This window comes from Chiloscyllium plagiosum, unplaced genomic scaffold (genome assembly GCF_037043375.1).
Source record: "Chiloscyllium plagiosum isolate Xiang-an unplaced genomic scaffold, Cpla_swu_hap1 HiC_scaffold_25, whole genome shotgun sequence".
Lineage (NCBI taxonomy): Eukaryota > Metazoa > Chordata > Chondrichthyes > Orectolobiformes > Hemiscylliidae > Chiloscyllium > Chiloscyllium plagiosum.
In genome coordinates, this window is record NW_028270163.1 from 63,555,245 (window position 1) to 63,575,079 (window position 19,835).

Below are 19,835 nucleotides of genomic sequence, written 5' to 3' on the forward strand. Positions count from 1 at the left end.
CTAAGGGGCTTTGGCAGGGCAAATGCTCAGAGGATGTTTTTCCTCATGGGAGAGTCCAGGGGGCATAGTCTCAGAATAAAGGGACACCAGTTCAAGGCTGAGATGAGAAGGAATTTTTTCCCGAACAGGCTGAGTGTCTTCAAACACCTTGTTGGAATTGATAATGGTTATCATTAGAGATTAATTCCAAACTTCACCATTGACCATGATGGGGTTTGAACTCAGGTCCCTGGACAAGTAGTTTAGCAATAATACCATTACGCCAACTCTTCTGTCTTCTGGGCAGTACAGTGGCTGGCATTAAGTGATTAGTACTGTTCCTTCACAGCACTAGGGAACCAGGTTTGATTCCAGTCTCAGGTGACTGTCTGTGTGGAGTTTATACATCTTCCCCATGTTCCCCTGGGTTTCTTCCATGTGCTCCTGTTTCCTTCCACAGTCCAGAGATGTGCAGGTTAGATGGACTGGCCATGGTAATTATGGAGATTGAGTGGGATGCTTTTTGGAGGATTGGTGCAGACATGATGGGCCAAATGGCCACTATCTGCTCTGCAGGAATTCTATGACAGGGTAAGTTTCCCCTCATGGGAGAGTCATAGTAGGGTCAGAATATAGAGGCACCCATTTAAGACTGAGATGAGGGGGAAATTCTTCCCTCAGAGAGTTATGAATCTATGGAATTCCTTGCCATGGAGAGCTGTGATGGCAAAGTCCTTGTGTATATTGAAGGCTGAGACAGAGAGATTCTTGATCAGTCAGGAATCAAGGATTATGGGGAAAATACAGGATAGTGGCTGTGAGGAATGTCAGATCAGCAATGAATGATCTTATTGAATGGTGGAGCAGACATCTATGCCTGTTCCTATTTCTTATGATTGGGAGATGCCGGTGTTGGACTGGGGTGGACAAAGTTAAAAATCACACAACACCAGGTTATAGTCCAACAGGTTTAATTGGAAGCACTAGCTTTCGGAGCGACGCTCCTTCATCAAGTGATCACCTGATGAAGGAGCGTCACTCCGAAAGCTAGTGTGCTTCCAATTAAACCTGTTGGACTATAACCTGGTGTTGTGTGATTTTTAACCTATTTCTTATGATCTTAATGACTTTGAACGATCTTAATACACTCGTCACTTGTTAGAGTCTGTTCCAGTCTACATCTGACCTCGGGTCAAATAGGTCAGATTACAGACCACAAATGAAAACTCATTTCCTCAGTGTTTTGTGGTCAGGATTCAGAGGGTGTTGTTTGTTACTGAGTAATGTATGAGCTTCCTTCCACATTCTGTCTTCTGCCCTCGATGTCAGGAGGGTGATCCACCTCTGACAACACCAGAGACTGTAACTCTGTGTATGTATGTGTGAGCGTATGTGTGTGTCTATGAGTGTGTGTGTGTGTGTGTGTGAGAATTTGTGAGTGTGTGTATGAGTGTGTGAGTTTGTGATTGTGTGTGTGTGAGAGAGAGTGTGTGTGTGTGTGAGAGTTTGTGAGCGTGTGTGTGTGAGTGTGTGTGTGTGTGAGTGTGTATGTTCCAGTCTAGCTTCACAATTGAAGTTGGTCATCCCTGAAACCATTCTCCTGAATCTGTTTTGTAGTCTGTCTAATGCCTTCACATCTTTCCCAAAGTGCAGTGTCCAGAGCAGGAAACAATTCTCCAGGTCCATAACAAGATTACAATTGGTATAGACAGAGTAGGAGATGAAGAGCTGTTCCTATGCCCTGGTGGTCTAGTGGTTAGGATTTGGCATTTTCACTGCCAAGGCCCAGGTTTGATTCCCAACCGGGGAACCAATATTTTTACCTACGGCCATACCAGTCTGACTGTAGAAGGAAAGCAGATTCGAGCTGGTTAGCACTTGGATGGGAGACTGCCTGGAAATACCAGGTGCAATAGGCTTTTGACTCTATGCAACATTTAAAAGGCCTCTGAATGTGTCTATGAACTGGAAGGGTTGAGAGGGTATGGGCCATATGCTAGCAAGTGGGACGTGATTGGTTTAGGCTATCTGGTCAGCATGGACGAGTTGGACCGAAGGGTCTGTTTCCATGGAGAACGATTTGAAATGGATTTGAAGTTTTGAGTGAGAAGTAACAAAGAGGGATGAAGTGAGTAGGTAATCTGGAATCACTCCTGGAGAGGGAGTGGGTGGAAGTGGATAGGGTGAAGGTTATCAAAAGGAGACCACGTGGGTCCTGCAGGGAAAGAAGCTCAAAGTTAAGGGAGGCATGGCCTGCTAGAATTCCTGGATGGAGAGCATGCATGTCGTTGCAGAGATAATGATCTGCTCAGTTACAATACCTTCATAACTCTCAAGCTCAAAACAAACAGGACAGTATTGTGCAAGGAGCAGTGAACTAAGAGAAGATCATGTGTACATGCGACAGCAGCCTCAGAGCAGGTGTGCGGCCTCCGCCTCTGGTCCTGGGTGGAGTATGAAATCCCCCAGGACAATCAGCAGAAGCTGCAGGGATACACTCATAAAGCAGGGCACTGCCTTTCTCCTGTCTGTTATGTCTCGGGTCAATATGCACAACAACTCCAGGCTGACAGTGCCGGTTCAGAGCCACAACAACAGGCTGTGAAAAATACTGCTGCTGCAAGGGACACTGGAACATTCCAAAATCTCCAGCAAGGAATGAGTTATTGCAGGAGCAGCCCATGGTACAATGGGCTGAAAATTGAACATGAGACACACCTCAGGGTGTCACTGACAATTCATGAGGTTTCAGCCCGAAACATTGACTTGCCTGTTCCTCGGATGCTGTCTGACCTGCTGTGCTTTTCCAGCTTCACATCTATTGACTCTGACCTCCAGCTTCAGCAATCCTCACTGTCTCATAATTAATTAGGTGAGTTTGGTAAGGCACAGCAAGAAAACTCACTGGCCTTACTGAAATAAACTGTCCAAAACCTCAGCTCAACTCAGAAATAACCAAATAAAACGCAGGATTCAGCCCTATGTCGACCTTAGCAAATTCTTTACACCCTAAAGATTTCTATAAGGTGTAAGTAGGATTTTTTCTTTCACTAGTTTGACCACGTTCCCTTCCCGAGCAAATGTCTCCAGTGGGTCCACATGCTGATAAGAAGCTGGAGACTATCATTATACCTCAGGGATACCTCAGATCTGCTCAAACTAAGGCTGGACACAGGTTTAACATGAATTAGTAATTATACATGTTCCGTGGACTCCTGCAGACTTTGGTTACACAGACTACAGAATCAGGTTGATTCATAGTGCTATAATTGACCAAATGTCAGTCGTGCCTGAACAAGCAGCTCAATGAGTCTGACTGTCATTCAGAGTTCTCTGTTCTCACTGTGATTGACAGAGAAAGAGACTCTGGTCAGTGTGGGTATTAATCTCATTCCCCTTTCCTGAATCAATTGGTTATTGGATCAGTAATTGCAGTTGTTCGAATGTCTGGAAAGTGAGTTTTACTGAGGATTTTATTGAGTGACAGGCAAGTCTCAACATGCATGAAAATAGTGACATCATTCAAACTGACAGCAGCCAGAGGGAAGCAGTAGCTCCCAGCCTGAGCTGGTCTGAGGCTGCACGGCTGGCAATAGGGAGGAGACTGAGGACTGTTCACAATGAGAGAAGGTCGGGGGGGGGGGGGGCACAACCAGACTGATCCAGGGGATGGGCGGGTGGAAAACCGTGCTCACTTCCCAACACTCTACAACACACCCCCATACTCCCACCCCCGCATTCAAACCCCTCACCCCACCCCACACACACACCAAATCCCCCCCAACACACCCCCATACTCCCACCCCCGCACTCAAACCCCTTACCCCACCCAAAACACACACCAAACCCCCCCAACATACACACATGCACACGCTCACACACACAGACACACCAGCCCTCACACACACACACAAACACACATCCCAACACACACAAGCATGCACTCTCACACACACACACACACATCACCCCCCCACACACACAGACACACACACCACCACCCCCCACACACACACGCACACACATACTCTCACACACAGACACATCACCCCTCACACACACACATCCCCACACACACACCACCACCCCCAACACACACAGACACACACGCATGCACACACAGACAGACCAACCCCGCACACACACACACACACATCGCTCACACACACAGACACACATCCCCACACACACCACCCCCCCCACACACACTCACACACACGCACACAGACACACCACCCCCTGCACACACACCCACACACACCACCACCCACTCTACAAAATGACACACACACACAGTCCCGCACACCATACACTGACACACACAAACACATCCGCACCCATACACCGACACATAAACACACACATACACTCCCCCCCACCACACACACACACACACCACACACACACCCCCACACACACACAATCACCTGTATACATCCTACTCAATTTGTAGCAATGACCCTAACCCCACAGTTGTTTGTCATTTCAATAAAGCCCCTTTCTCTCATGTGAATATTTCTGCCAAAGAATATCAGCTCATTTTCACTCTGGTGTTTAACTGCCTCAATATTGAATTCTGGAACTTCAGAGTCTGACCTCATGGTACCTGCCCTCCATTTCCTGACATTCTAACCTCCCCCAGTCTGCCCTCGGGCTGGTCCTGGCTGCCTTCAGCCAAGGGGGCCCATCTACACGTCAATTACACCCATTACACATCTTTATCTCTCGTTCATCTCCATTACTAACAGGATTACTAAGAAGGAAATATGCAGAGAAAAAATGAGGTACGAAGGTAAACTGGCCAAAAATATAAAGGAGGATAGTAAAAGCTTTTTTAGGTATGTGAAGGGCAAAAAAATGGTTAAGACTAAAATTGGGCCCTTGAAGACAGAAACAGAGGAATATAGACTGAGAAAGGTAGACTCCAAGGCAAGAGTGTAAATGATATGTGGAGCTTGTTCAAGGAGCAACTATTGAGTGTCCTTGATAATTATGTACCTGTCAGGCAGGGAGGAAAGGGTCGTGCGAGGGAGCCGTGGTTTAATAAGGAATTGGAATCCCTTGTTAAATGGAAGAGGGCGGCCTATCTCAAGATGAGACGTGAAGGTTCAATTGGGGCGATTGAGAGTTATAGGGTAGCCAGGAAGGACCTGAAGAGAGAGCTAAGAGCAGCAAGGAGGGGACATGAAAGGTCCTTAGTCGGTAGGATTAGGGAAAACCCTAAGGCTTTCTATAGGTATGTTAGGAATAAAAGAATGACTAGGGTAGGAATAGGTCCAGTCAAGGATAGTAGTGGGAAGTTGCGTGTGGAGGCGGAAGAGATTGGGGAGACACTGAATGAATACTTTTTTTCAGTATTTACTCAGGAACAGGGCATTGTCGTCGATGTGAATACTGAGTCACAAATAAGTAGAATGGATGGCTTTGAGGTATGTAGAGAAGAGGTGTTGGAAATCCTGGAAAAGGTGAAAATAGATAAGTCCCCTGGGCCTGATGGCATTTATCCCAGGATTCTCTGGGAAGCAAGGGAGGAGATTGCAGAGCCATTGGCCTTGATTTTTATGTCCTCTTTGTCTACTGGAGTAGTGCCAGAAGACTGGAGGATAGCAAACGTGGTTCCCTTGTTCAAAAAGGGGAGTAGGGATAACCCTAGTAACTATAGGCTGGTGAGTCTCACTTCTGTTGTGGGCAAAGTCTTAGAGAGAATTGTAAGGGATAGGATTTATGCACATCTGGATAGGAATAATGTGATCAAGGATAGTCAGCATGGTTTTGTGAAGGGCAGGTCGTGCCTCACAAACCTTATTGAATTCTTTGAAAAGGTGACGAAGGAGGTTGATGAGGGGAAAGCGGTAGATGTGGTATATATGGATTTTAGTAAGGCGTTTGATAAGGTTCCCCATGGTAGGCTACTGCAGAAAATACGGAGATATGGCATTGAGGGTGAGTTGGAGGTTTGGATTAGGAATTGGCTGGATGGAAGAAGACAGAGGGTAGTAGTTGATGGCAAAGTTTCTTCATGGAGTGCCGTCACTAGCGGTGTTCCGCAAGGATCTGTTTTGGGACCATTGCTGTTTGTCATTTTTATAAATGACCTGGAAGAGGGGTTAGAAGGTTGGGTGAGCAAGTTTGCGGATGATACGAAAGTCGGAGGAGTTGTTGACAGTGAGGAAGGATGTGGCAGGTTACAGCAGGATATAGAGAAGCTGCAGAGCTGGGCAGAAAGGTGGCAAATGGAATTCAATGTAGCTAAGTGTGAGGTGATTCACTTTGGGAAGAATAACAAAAAGATGGGGTACTGGGCTAATGGTCGGATACTTGGTAGTGTGGATGAGCAGAGGGATCTTGGTGTCCATGTACACAGATCTCTGAAAGTTGCCACCCAGGTAAATAGTGCAGTGAGGAAGGCATATGGCGTACTTTTATGGGTAGAGGAATTGAGTTCCGGAGTTCTGAGGTCATGATGCAGTTTTATAAGACTCTGGTGCGGCCGCATCTGGAATATTGTGTGCAGTTTTGGTCGCCATACTATAGGAAGGATGTGGAGGCACTGGAACGGGTGCAGAGGAGGTTTACCAGGATGTTGCCTGGTATGGAAGGAAGATCGTATGAGGAAAGACTGAGACACTTGGGGCTGTTTTCATGAGAGAAAAGAAGGTTTAGGGGTGACTTGATTGAGGTGTACAAGATGATTAGGGGGTTAGATAGGGTTGACAGTGTGAACCTATTCCCGCGTATGGAGTCGGGTATTACAAGGGGGCATAGCTTTAAATTAAGGGGGGGTAGATATAGGACTGAAGTTAGGGGTAGGTTCTTCACTCAGCGAGTCGTAAGTTCATGGAATGCCCTGCCAGTAGCAGTGGTGGACTCTCCCTCTTTATGGGCATTTAAGTGGGCATTGGATAGGTATATGGAGGATAGTGGGTTAGTATAGGTTAGGTGGGCTTGGATCGGCGCAACATCGAGGGCCAAAGGGCCTGTACTGCGCTGTATTCTTCTATGTTCTATGTTCTATGTTCTATATTACAGGGAACAAAGAAATGGCAGCAGAATTGAATTGTTACTTCAGATCTGTGTTCACTGGGGAAGAAAGAAGCAATCTCCCAGAGGTAACAGTGGCTGAAGGACCTGAACTGAAGAGAATTTATATTTGCCAGGAATTGGTGTTGGAGAGACTGTTAGGTCTGAAGGCTGATAAGTCCCTGTGGCCTGATGGTCTACATCCCAGGGTACTGAAGGAGGTGGCTCGGGAAATCGTGGATGCGTTGGTGATTATATTCTAGCGTTCGGTAGATTCGGTTCCTGTGGATTGGAGGGTGGCTAATGTTGTCCTACTTTTTAAGAAAGGTAGGAGAGAGAAAGCAGGAAATTATAGACCAGTTAGTCTGACCTCAGTGGTTGGAAAGATGCTGAAGTCTATTATAAAGGATGAAATTACGACACATCTGGATAGTAACAGGATGGGTCAGAGTCAGCATGGATTTATGAAGGGGAAATCATGCTTGACTAATTTTCTGGAATGTTTTGAGGATGTAACTCTGAAGATGGATGAGGGCAATCCAGTGGATGTAGTGTACCTGGACTTTCAGAAAGCTTTTGATAAAGTCCCACATAGGAGGTTAGTGAGCAAAGTTCGGGCGCATGGTATTGGGGGCAAAGTACTAACTTGGATTGAAAATTGGTTGGCTGATAGGAAACAAAGAGTAGTGATAAACGGCTCCATTTCGGAATGGCAGGCAGTGACCGGTGGGGTACCGCAGGGATCAATACTGGGACCGCAGCTTTTTATAATATATGTTAATGATATAGAAGATGGTATGAGCAATAACATTAGCGAATTTGCTGATGATATTAAGCTGGGTGGCAGAGTGAAATGTGAGCAGGATGTTAGGAGATTACAGGGTGACCTGGACAGGTTAGGTGAGTGGACAGATGCATGGCAGATGCAGTTTAATGTGGATAAATGTGTAGTTATCCACTTTGGTGGCAAGAACAGGAAGGCAGACTACTACCTCAATGGAATCAATTTAGGTAAAGGGGCAGTACAGAGAGATCTGGGTGTTCATGTACACCAGTCAATGAAGGTAAGCATGCAGGTACAGCAGGTAGTGAAGAAGGCTAATAGCATGCTGGCCTTCATAACAAGAGGGATTGAGTGTAGAAGCAAAGAGGTTCTTCTGCAGCTGTACAGGGCCCTGGTGAGACCACACCTGGAGTACTGTGTGCAGTTCTGGTCTCCAAATTTGAGGAAAGACATTCTGGCTATTGAGGGAGTGCAATGTAGGTTCACGAGGTCAATTCCTTGAATGGCGGGACTATCTTATGTTGAAAGATTGGAGCGACTGGGCTTGTTTACCCTTGAGTTTAGAAGACTGAGAGGGGATCTGATTGAGACATATAAGATTATTAAAGGATTGGACACTCTGGAGGCAGGAAACATGTTTCCGCTGATGGGTGAGTGCCGATCCAGAGGACACAGCTTAAAAATACGGGGTAGACCATTGAGGACAGAGCTCAGGAGAAACTTCTTCACCCAGAGAGTGGTGGCTGTGTGGAATGCTCTGCCCCAGAGGACAGTGGAGGCCCAGTCTCTGGATTCATTTAAGAAAGAGTTGGATAGAGCTCTCACGGATAGTAGAATCAAGGGTTATGGGGATAAGGCAGGAACAGGATACTAATTGTGGATGATCAGCCATGATCATATTGAATGGTGGTGCAGGCTCGAAGGGCTGAATGGCCTACTCCTGCACCTATTGTCTATTGTCTATTGTCTATTAGCAACATTTGTGCCTTTTGCCCTGAGCCCCCACACCATCTGTTCCCTGTGCTCCTTTCCAAATAAAAACCACCAGTTTCAGCTCCTTTTCGTTCTGAGGAAGGGTCACTGGACTGGAAACAATAGCGATGATTCTCTCTCAAAAATTATATCTGGAAAGGCAAGGACTGATTCGGGATAGTCAACATGGTTTTGTGTGGGGGAGATCATGTCTCACAAACTTAAGTGAGTTTTTCAAGAAGTGACTAAGAAGATTAATGAGGGCAGAGCACTGGATATTGTGTAAATCAACAAGGTTCCCCTTGGGAGACTGATTAGCAAGGTTAAATCTCATGGAATACAGGGAGAACTAGCCATTTGGATACAGAACTGGCTCAAAGGTAGAAGACAGAGGGTGGTGGTGGAGGGTTGTTTTTCAGACTGGAGGCCTGTGACCAGTGGAGTGCCACAAGGATTGGTGCTGGGTCCTCTACTTTTTGTCATTTATATAAATTATTTGGATGCGAGCGTAAGAGGTACAGTTAGTAAGTTTGCAGATGACACCAAATTGGAGTTGTAGTGGACAACGAAGAGGGTTACCTCAGATTACAACAGGATCTTGACCAGATGGGCCAATGGGCTGAGAAGTGGCAGGTGGAGTTTAATTCAGATAAATGCGAGGTGCTGCATTTTGGGAAAGCAAATCTTAGCAGGACTTATACACTTAATGGTAAGGTCCTAGGGAGTGTTGCTGAACAAAGAGACCTTGGAGTGCAGGTTCATAGCTCCTTGAAAGTAGAGTCACAGGTAGATAGGATAGTGAAGAAGGCGTTTGGTATGCTTTCCTTTATTGGTCAGAGTATTGAGTACAGGAGTTGGGAGGTCATGTTGCGGCTGTACAGGACATTGGTTAGGCCACTGTTGGAATATTACGTGCAATTCTGGTCTCCTTCCTATCGGAAAGATGTTGTGAAACTTGAAAGGGTTCAGAAAAGATTTACAAGGATGTTGCCAGGGTTGGAGGATTTGAGCTATAGGGAGAGGCTGAACAGGCTGGGGCTGTTTTCCCTGGAGTGTCGGAGGTAGAGGGGTGACCTTCAAGGAAGTTTAGAAAATTATGAGGGGGTGTGGATAGGGTAAATAGGCAAAGTCTTTTGCCTGGGATGGGAGAGTCCAGAACTAGAGGGCATAGGTTTAGGGTGAGAGGGGAAAGATATAAAAGGGACCGAAGGAGCAACTTTTTCACACAGAGGGTGGTACGTGTACGGAATGAGCTGCCAGAGGATGTGGTGGAGGCTGGTACAATTGCAACATTTAAGAGGCATCTGGATGGGTATATGAATAGGAAGGGTTTGGAGGGATATGGGCCGGGTGCTGGCAGGTGGGACTAGATTGGTTTGGGATATCTGGTCGGCATGGACGGGTTGGACCGAAGGATCTGTTTCTGTGCTGTACATCTCTATGACTCTCCACAGACTCTGCCAGACCTACAAAGTTTCTCCAACATTTGCTGTGATTGTTTTAGATATCCAGCCTCTGCAGTATTTTGCTCTTAATTATTTTAGTTGATTTCTAGAAACTTTCAGAATGTAAAGGATTATTTCCATAATTAATAACTCATCAGTTTATTCCCAGGAATTTCCCAAATTCATGTCAGAAGCTTCAAGAATTAACTCTTGAATTCAATAATATACAAATTAGATTAGATTAGATTAGATTACTTACAGTGTGGAAACAGGCCCTTCGGCCCAACAAGTCCACACTGACCTGCCGAAGCGCAACTCACCCATACCCCTACCTTTACCCCTTACCTAACACTATGGGCAATTTAGCATCTTTGGACTGTGGGAGGAAATCGGAGCACCCGGAGGAAACCCACGCAGACACTGGGAGAACGTGCAAACTCCACACAGTCAGTCGCCTGAGGTGGGAATTGAACCCAGGTCTCTGGCACTGTGAGGCAGCAGTGCTAACCACTGTGCCACCGTGCCGCCCACGGTTCTCCAAACGATTATCTGGTGGGCCATTTGTAATTTCCTTGGTGTGTATGCACTGTAAGAAACCAACTGACTCAAAACAATGTTACTGAAACACAGAGGGAAACATGTAAGAGGCTGGGCTCTGATAAGTCAATGTTTCTGAAGGGAAAATGGGTGATTTTCTGTGATATAATCACAGTACAGCTTTTATATCTTCTCAACAATTTATAATTGTGATTTTAACAGATGCAAATATGGTGTCAATGTAATTCAGTCTGGAATAATCAGATTAAAATATCAAAATTAAAATATTCAGCAGCAGGGTCACTAGATTGCCTACCAGTTAGCACTCTTTTTTCATACAGTCTAAATGTTGTTTCCCTTTATTTTGTTTTCTTGCAAAGGGTCCTGATGACTGCAAGACAATAAGTTTCAATGCAATGAGTTTTTATTTTCAATATTATTCAAATTCTGAATTACCAAATTGCTATTTGAATGAAATTTACATTTTCCTCATGAATTTGATAAATTATTATAGCCTTAGTACTCCAGACCACTCTGTTTATTATTCAGGTTTAAACATGAAATGTACCTTGATTAATGAATTAAGTGAAATAAGTATCAATTTTTATTGTGCATCTTCTGCCCTTGGAGAAGGAGATCATGAGCCTCTTTCTCAACTGTAACAATCATTGTGGGGGTTGGGGTGGGGGGGATGGGTACAGGAATTGTCCCAGGATTTTGACCCACTGACACTGAAAGAGTATGATATTTGAGGAGTCTGTACATTGAGTAAGTACTTAGAGGATGTTTCCTCCTGTGGGCAAGCCTAAAACAAGGGGACATGATTTAAGAATATGGGAGTTGAGGGGAAATGGGTTTTCTCTCAGATGGTTGTTGGAGTGTTGACATTTCTTCCCCAATATGAATGAGAGAATCCCTACAGTGTGGAAGCAGGCCATTCAGCCCATCGAGAGTGGCAGATGTGCTTTCAAATTTGTTCAAGGGCAGGTTTGATAGGTTTTTGATAGACAAGGGAGCTGAGGATTGTGGGGTGCAGGTAGGAATGTGGGTTTAAGAACATAACCAGATCAGACATGACCTTAGTCAATGGTGGGGCAGGTTTATAGGGCTGAATGGCCTCCTCCTGGTCCAAAGTACCATGTTTCTCTGACTGTTGCCCCTGACTTTCTAGATGGCAGGTTTGGAAGGTGCTATTCAGTAGCTGTAGCGCATCTCGTAGATGGTACATACTGCGGTTACTGAGTATCAGCGTTGGAGGTAGGAGATGGTTAGGATTGTAGACAAACTGCCAGAAGAGATGAGGAAACCAGCCATGACTTCATTAAACGCTGCAGTTACTTTGTCTTGTTCCCTTTGTGCCCGTACTGGTTATGTTCCCAAGTACCAATCTCCTGCCTTTTCCTCAGAGTCTTACACACTATTACTGTGGGATAACCATCAGATAACCATCAGATAACCATCAGATAACCATCAGATGGTTATCTGATAACCATCAGATAACCATCCAATACCCCACTGAATGCCTCAATTCAACCTGTCTCCACTTATTTCCAGACAGTGCATTACAGAGTCTAACTATTCACTGTTGAAAAAGTATTTTCTTACATCACCTTTGCTTTGTTACACATCACTTTAAAGCAGTATCCTCTTTGACCCAGAGTCATTCAGCACAGAAACAGACCCTTCGGCCCATCACTCCATTCTGGCCAGGTATCCTAAACTGAATTAGTCCCATTTTCCTGATTTTAGCCCATATCCCTCTATTTCTTATCCATGTACTGTCCAGGTGCCTTTTAAATGCTGTAACTGTACCAGCCTCCACCACTTCCTCTGGTAGCTCCTTCCATACACACACCACCCTCTGTGTAAAAAGGTTGCTCCTCTGGTCCCTTTTAAATCTTTCCCCTTTCTCCTTGAACTTATTCCTTCTAGTTTTAGACTCCCCAACCCTGGGAAAAATACCTTGTTATTCACCCTATTCATGCCCCTTGTCATTTTATAAACGCCTATCTGGTCATCCCTCAGCCTGCTATGCTCCAGGGAAAAAAGTCCAGCCCCTCCTTATAACCCAAACCCTCCAGTCTCAGTAACATCTTTGTAAACCTTTCTTGCACACTTTCCTGTTTAATAACTTCCTTCCTATATCAAGGGCAGCATGTGGCGTGTGTTCCTTTTATGAGCAGGAATAGCTTCTCCTGATCTTCTCTGTCCAGATCTCTCATGATTTTGAAACCTCTATCAGATCTTCCTCTCAGCCTCCTCACTCAAGGAAGAACAGTCCCAAGTTTTTCAATCTCTCTCATCCCTGTCAATCCCTTCTGCTCTCTCTCCAACACATTCACATCTTTCCTATAACGTAGGGCTTGAATCTTTATGCAATATTCCAGCTGAGGTCCAACAGGTATCTGTTTGAAGGTGAGGTAGAATCTGTGATGACATCAGGACAGGTTTGATTCTTGGCCAGGTTTGAAATCAAAAAGATGAATAAAATTGCTAATGTTTCAATACCTGAAGTTAGCCTGCAGGTAGGCAACAGCTGGCAATGTCATAAACATCCAAAAACTCCCCAAACTCTACCCCACCGAGGACACAGATACCCCCCCTCAACAAAACACTGACCCTCCTTACCAAAACACTGACCCCTCCGCTCACCGTAACACTGACCTCCTCACCAAAATACTGACTCCCCTCACATCAAATTACTAAAATCTCACCAAAACACTGACCACCCTCAACAAAAACACTGCCCTCTCAACCAAAAACACTGCTGTCCCAACCAAAAACATGGACCCCCCTCGCCAAAAATAGTGACTCCTGTCACCAAAACACTGACCCCTCCTCTCACCAAAACACTGACCCCTCCCTTCACCATAACATTGACTCCCCCACACTAAAATACTAAACACTCATTAAAACACAGACACCCTCACACCAAAAATACCACACTCTCACCAAAACACAGACCCCTCACACCAAAATACTAAATCTTCACCAAAACACTGGTCCCCCTCACCAAAACACTGACCCCCTCACCAAAATACTAAATCTTCACCAAAACACTGGTCCCCCTCACCAAAACACTGACCCCCTCACCAAAAACACTGCCGCCTCAACCAATAACCAATTGAATCGCTCACCAAAAACTCTGCACCCTCCCCACTAAAACACTAACTCCCCCCAGTCACCAAAACACTGACCCCTCTCATTGAAACACTGACCCCCCCTCACCAAAACCACTAATCCTCCCTCACTAAAAACACTGTTCTCTTTGCCAAGATGCTGGTTCTCTCACCAAAACACTGAGCCCCCTCTTCAAATCACTGCCCCCTCATCAAAAGCACTTTCCCCATAGCCAAAATACTGACCCCTCTGCCACCAAAACACTGACCCATCCCCACCAAAATACTGACACCCCATACCAAAATACTAAACACTCACCAAAACACTAACCCCCCTCACCAAAAACCCTGGCCGCCTCAACAAAAACACTGACCCCTCACCAAAAACACTCACACCCCTCACTAAAAACACCTCTGTCCTAATTGGAAACACTGACTCCCCTCACAAAAACATTGACGTCCCTCACCAAAAACACAAATCACACCCCCCACCAAAGCACAGACCCCCCCCTCAACAAAAACACTGACCACCCTCACCAAAACATTGGTGCCCTCACCAATACATTGACCCCTTCACCAAAACGTTGAACCACATACCAAAAACACAGATCGCCTTCACTAAAATACCGCCCCCCCCTTCCAAAAACTCACCATAAACTCCTGGAGTTGGTGTTCTCCTGGCTGTGGCCACCTGCTGTCTGTCAATTCGTTTTCTCTCTGTCTCTCTCTCTCTCTGTCACTGAGACAGTTCCCTGGTGAATGCTTGCAGATTACAGCTGTTCTCTGGCTCATTCACTCTTCACTGTATTGACTCGAGACATTACAGCATAGTTAATAACTCATACAAATTCAACAAACCAAAACAAACTGATGCAGGCAGCAAAAAAACTAACTGAGCAAAGCCCACACCAGCAAGCTTCACTTTCTGAATCAGAACAAGTTTGTTCCTAACTTTATCTACCTAGAAAGCAAGTGGAGAGATAAAGGGAAATTCTAACAGGAAGTTTGCTACACCCAAAATATTCTTCCGGTAGTTTGTGAGCAAATCACCACTCTGTGCTTAACTCCCAACACACTTACCAGTCCTCAATCACTCCCAATGACATTCCATTCACTCCCCAGTGCTCCCTGTCACAGCGAACACACCACCCACCAACCTCCCTCAACAAAAGCTGTTAAACACATGAAGTTCCACTGCATTTTGCATTCCTTACTCTCTCTCTTTCTGTCTCGACACACAGTTATCTACTCCAACCTAATTGCGCTGAATTAAGGAAAACCAGATTTGTTAAGAGCAAATTATGTTTAATTTATTTGATTGAGGTTTTTGCCAAGGCGAGAGAGAGGCTTTTGAGAGTAATGTGTGGTTTGAGAGTAATTTGGTGTATGTGGATTTGATAAAATGGCACAACACCAACTGATTTGCAAAGCTGAATGCATGAAATAAAGGGGACAGGAATATTCTGAAGTTGTAGGTGTACTGCCCCTTTAAGAGAGTTGAAAGGCTGGCAAGGGCTTACCAAGAACACAGAGTACTAGGAAATTTATAACGTTACATTTGGTCACAGCGAGCAGTAGATGAGTTGCTCTGAGACAAAAACAAATTCAAATTCAGCCAATCAGTTTAAATTATGCCCCAAGATACCAAACTCCAATCAAGTTTGACTTTAATACTTTGACAACATTAAAGCCAATGAAACAGTTTGATGTTTCGGGGTACCAATATCAGATAGTTAGCCAGAGCAGCAAAGAGCAGCCAGCCACCAACACGTACAGATTGCCATCAGAAAGATGTGCTCTCTGACAGGGAGCTTTATCGATCAAAGACCATGTGAAACAGAAAAGAAGACAGAAGAATCGACAGAGGAAACTCAGCAAAGCTGACTGATTTGAAACACAATTATATTTTTTGGTAAATTGTAATCAGGACTTTTTATTAGATTAGTATTTTAGAGTGGGAGTTAAATGATAGGTTTAAGAGAAAGGAATTGTAAATAGTTGTTAGTTAATATTCTCTGTCGGACCTAAAGAATAAGGTTGGTAATTTTTACTTTAAATACTGCCCTCTGGAATAATCCTTTGCCTCTCAAATTGTAACAGATTACAGCACGGGGTGTATTTTTTCTGGGTTGCTGGTTTACATTAGCAGAGAGCTTTAGCCCGTGTCATAACAGGGACAACATCGATAAAACACTGGCAGGCCATGGTAGATGGCTATTCTGTGGGAGCGTTACAGCAGAGTTCCTCAGGCACCAGTACTAGATCTGCTACTTTTCTTGATATCTGTTAATAGCTAGAGTTGGTGAGCAGTGCACAATTTCAAAACTTAAACAAGTGGCAGGTGACAGGCAAATGGCTTTGTTCTGTGCTGTAATGGTTTGCTGATTCTCAGGATAAATTACACACCCAGAATCATATCACTGTCCAAATGCAGAAGCAGCAATTTGAGAATAAAAATTATTCTGTCAATCCACCAAAACTGACTTCTATTTTCTGCCCTTTTACCTTATGATTTCACTCACTTTCCTCCTCACCTAGATGTTAAAAACTTAATTTATTCTTTTCCAAGAAAGAAGCAGTGAATTTTCCCAGGCTCTGGATGAGTACTTACCTGCATATTAACAGGTGCCAAAACATTTGATAATTATTCTGTGGGATCTGGCTTGGGGCTAATTGGCTGCTGCATTTAACCACAGAACAGGTCCTGCCCTCCTGAAGTAATTTATTGACAATAAACACTTTTGTTCATTGACAAAGATTTCATAATTGCTTCCTTTTCAATCCTGTGTCACATCACTTTCCAGATGTCTCCCTCCCTCAGCAAATGTGACAATTCACTCAGCTCCCTCGTTGAAATTCTCTTTCTGATACCTCTTATATCATGGGTAAAGGGGAAAAGCAGAAAGAATATTATACCCACTCCCTTACACCAGCCAAGTGCCAAACACTTTGCAAACCCTTTGGTGTTTTTACTAAAGGAAATTACACCATGTGAACTTTGAGCATGTTCGGCATTGCCCAACCTTTGAGTAAGCAGCTTATTAACCCTTTAATCAGTGAATCAGGAAATTGCTAGAAACTTCCTTCACAATGGCGGCACGGTGGCACAGTGGTTAGCACTGCTGCCTCACAGCGCCAGAGACCCAGGTTCAATTCCCGCCTCAGGCGACTGACTGTGTGGAGTTTGCACATTCTCCCCGTGTCTGCGTGGGTTTCCTCCGGGTGCACCGGTTTCCTCCGACAGTCCAAAGATGTGCAGGTCAGGTGAATTGGCCATGCTAAATTGCCCGTAGTGTTAGGTAAGGGGTAAATGTAGGGGTAGGGTGGGTTACGCTTCGTCGGGGCGGTGTGGACTTGTAGGGCCGAAGGGCCTGTTTCCACACTGTAATGTAATCTAATCTAATGTTTGCTATATTCAAATTAATCACCACGTCTCCGTTCAGTTTACTAACTATTTGATAACATTAAACAATCACCACGCGGACTGTAATTATCAACTCAACCCCTCATTTAACAAGACCATTCAGCCCTTCAAACCTGTTCCATTGTTCAGTTGGGTCATGGTTAATCTGAACCACAAGTCCATCGATCCACCATTGTTCTATAACCCAGAACAGAAACCTACCCATTAGGATATTTCCAATTATCTCCCAATTTCCACTTTTGGGAGAGAGAGTTTTGGGATTTTAAAATATTAAACATATAACAGGACATCCCAGTACAGGCCCTTCGGCCCTCGATGTTTCGCCAAGTGTCAGAGAAGCCGACACCCTCGACTCAGATAAAAGGAGCTTGGATCTGCCCCCGGGGTCCCAGAACCTCCAGGGAGCTGGGAATGGGGAGGATGATCAGAGGTGGAAAAGCTTGCTTTCCAGATGCTGCAAGTGTGATGGACAGAGTGGCCTCATCTCTGTGCTGTAAATGTTCGTGGATTCTATGGAAAGAGCTGCATGCTCAGACTTTTTGTCTCACACACATCAGGATATCTGCAAGAATCCCAAACTTCAGGATATCTGCAAGAATCCCAAAACTTCAAAGGAAGCAGCAATTTATATTACATGAGAAAAGGCTGCTGATAGGTTGGCAGGTTGATGTGATTGGTTGAGATGATTCCATGAAGAATGCACCAGAGAAATACACTCCCCATACCCTCTGTTTAATCAGAGAATGACACAAAATGGTGGACAGACTCCATTTGCCAAAAGAGGACAGGGCTATGTATGACCACACTTTAAAATAAGGTCGAGTTTTATAAAGTGGTTTGTATTAAAGATCAATCCAAAATCTTAACACACTCTAAGTTAGAAATCAAAACTGAAAATTTACATATGTTAGATGGTCTCTCAGAATGTATTCAATAACTATTGTAAAGAAGTTGGAAACAAACTTCATACAAATTATGTGGAGGTGTGTTCAAAATTAAGTTAGGCAAAGTTTAACAGTCTGTTTTTCCAGTTTCAAATTTAATTATGCACAAAAGTAAAGGTCAATTAAGTCTATATTCATCCAAGTGTGGCATCAAGGAGCCCTGGCAAAACTGGAATCAATCGGTATTGGGACAAACTCTCCACTGGTTAGAGTCATACCTGACACAAAGGAAGATGGTTGTGGTTGTTGGAGGTCAGTCATCTCAGCTCCAGGACATCTCTGCAGGAGTTCCTCAGGATAATGTCCCAGGCCCAACCACCTTCAGCTGCTTCATCAATGACCTTCCCTCTGTCATAAGGTCAGAATTAGGGATGTTGGCTGATGATTGCACAATGTTCAGCACCATTCGCAACTCCTCAGATACTGAGGTAGTCTGTGTTCAAATGCAACAAGATCTGGACAATATCCAGGTGCGGGCTGACAAGTGCTAAGTAACATTCATGCCACACAAATGCCAGGCAATGACCATCACCAAAAAGAGACAATTTACCCATCACCCCTTGACATTCAATGGTGTTACCATCACTGAATCCCCCACTGTCAACATCCTGGGGGTTACCATTGACCAGAAACTGAACTGGACTCACCATATTAACACAATGGCTACAAGACCAGGTCAGAGGCTGGGAATCCTGCAGCAAGTAACTCACCTCATGACTCCCCAAACCCTGTCCACCATCTACAAGGCACAAGTCAGGAGTGTGAGGGAATATTCCCCACTTGCCCTGGATGGGGGCAGCTCCAACAACACTCAAGAAGCTTGACACCATCCAGGACAAAGCAGCCCATTTGTTTGGCACCACATCCACAAACATCCCCTCCCTCCACCACCGACGCTCAGTGGCAGCAGTGTGTACTATCTACAAGATGCACTGCAGAAATTCACCAATGGTCCTCAATCACCACCTTCCAAACGCACAACCACTTGCACAAAGGAGGAACAGCAAGGGCAGCAGATCCAGGGGAACATCACAGAAGTTCCCCACTGAGCCACTCACTATCCTGACTTTGAAATATATCACCGTTCCTTCACTATTGCTGAGTCAAAGTCATGGAATTCCCTCCCTAAGGGCATTGTGGGTCTACATATAGCACAAGGACTGCAGTGGCCATACAAGGCTGTGAGGCAGTGCTGGGAAACGGAATGAGAATAGTTAAGTGGTTGGTTTTGACTGGTGTTGGCTTAATAAACTGACGGGATTTTGACTGTGCTGTAGACGTTTCTGTTTCAAATTCTGGATCAGTGGTGCTGGAAGAGCACAGCAATTCAGGCAGCATCCGAGGACAGGCAAAATCGACGTTTCGGGCAAAAGCCCTTCATCAGGAATAAAGGCAGAGAGCCTGAAGCATGGAGAGATAAGCTAGAGGAGGGTGGGGGTGGGGAGAGAGTAGCATAGAGTACAATGGGTGAGTGGGGAAGGAGATGAAGGTGATAGGTCAGGGAGGAGAGGGTGGAGTGGATAGGTGGAAAAGGAGCTGGGCAGGTCGGACAAGTCCAGACAAGTCAGGGGATCGAGTTGCTGGAGGTTAGAAACTAGGATGAGGTGGGGG

At 45.0% G+C, this 19,835-nt stretch overlaps 1 protein-coding gene across 4 annotated transcripts in view; it reads right to left on the bottom strand.

Moving 5' to 3' along the window:
- The window catches only part of LOC122562367 (inactive rhomboid protein 2-like), a 310,932-nt gene extending 296,110 nt beyond the window's left edge, over nucleotides 1-14,822 (bottom strand). For 3 of the 4 annotated variants that reach the window (XM_088000804.1, XM_088000800.1, XM_088000801.1), the window contains exon 1: nucleotides 14,508-14,820. The gene's annotated coding sequence lies outside the window, so the exon portion shown is untranslated. Of the gene's footprint in view, nucleotides 1-14,507 lie in introns of all 4 variants that reach the window. The other variant, XM_088000805.1, reaches the window with a different exon arrangement.
- Nucleotides 14,823-19,835: the final 5,013 nt, after the last annotated feature.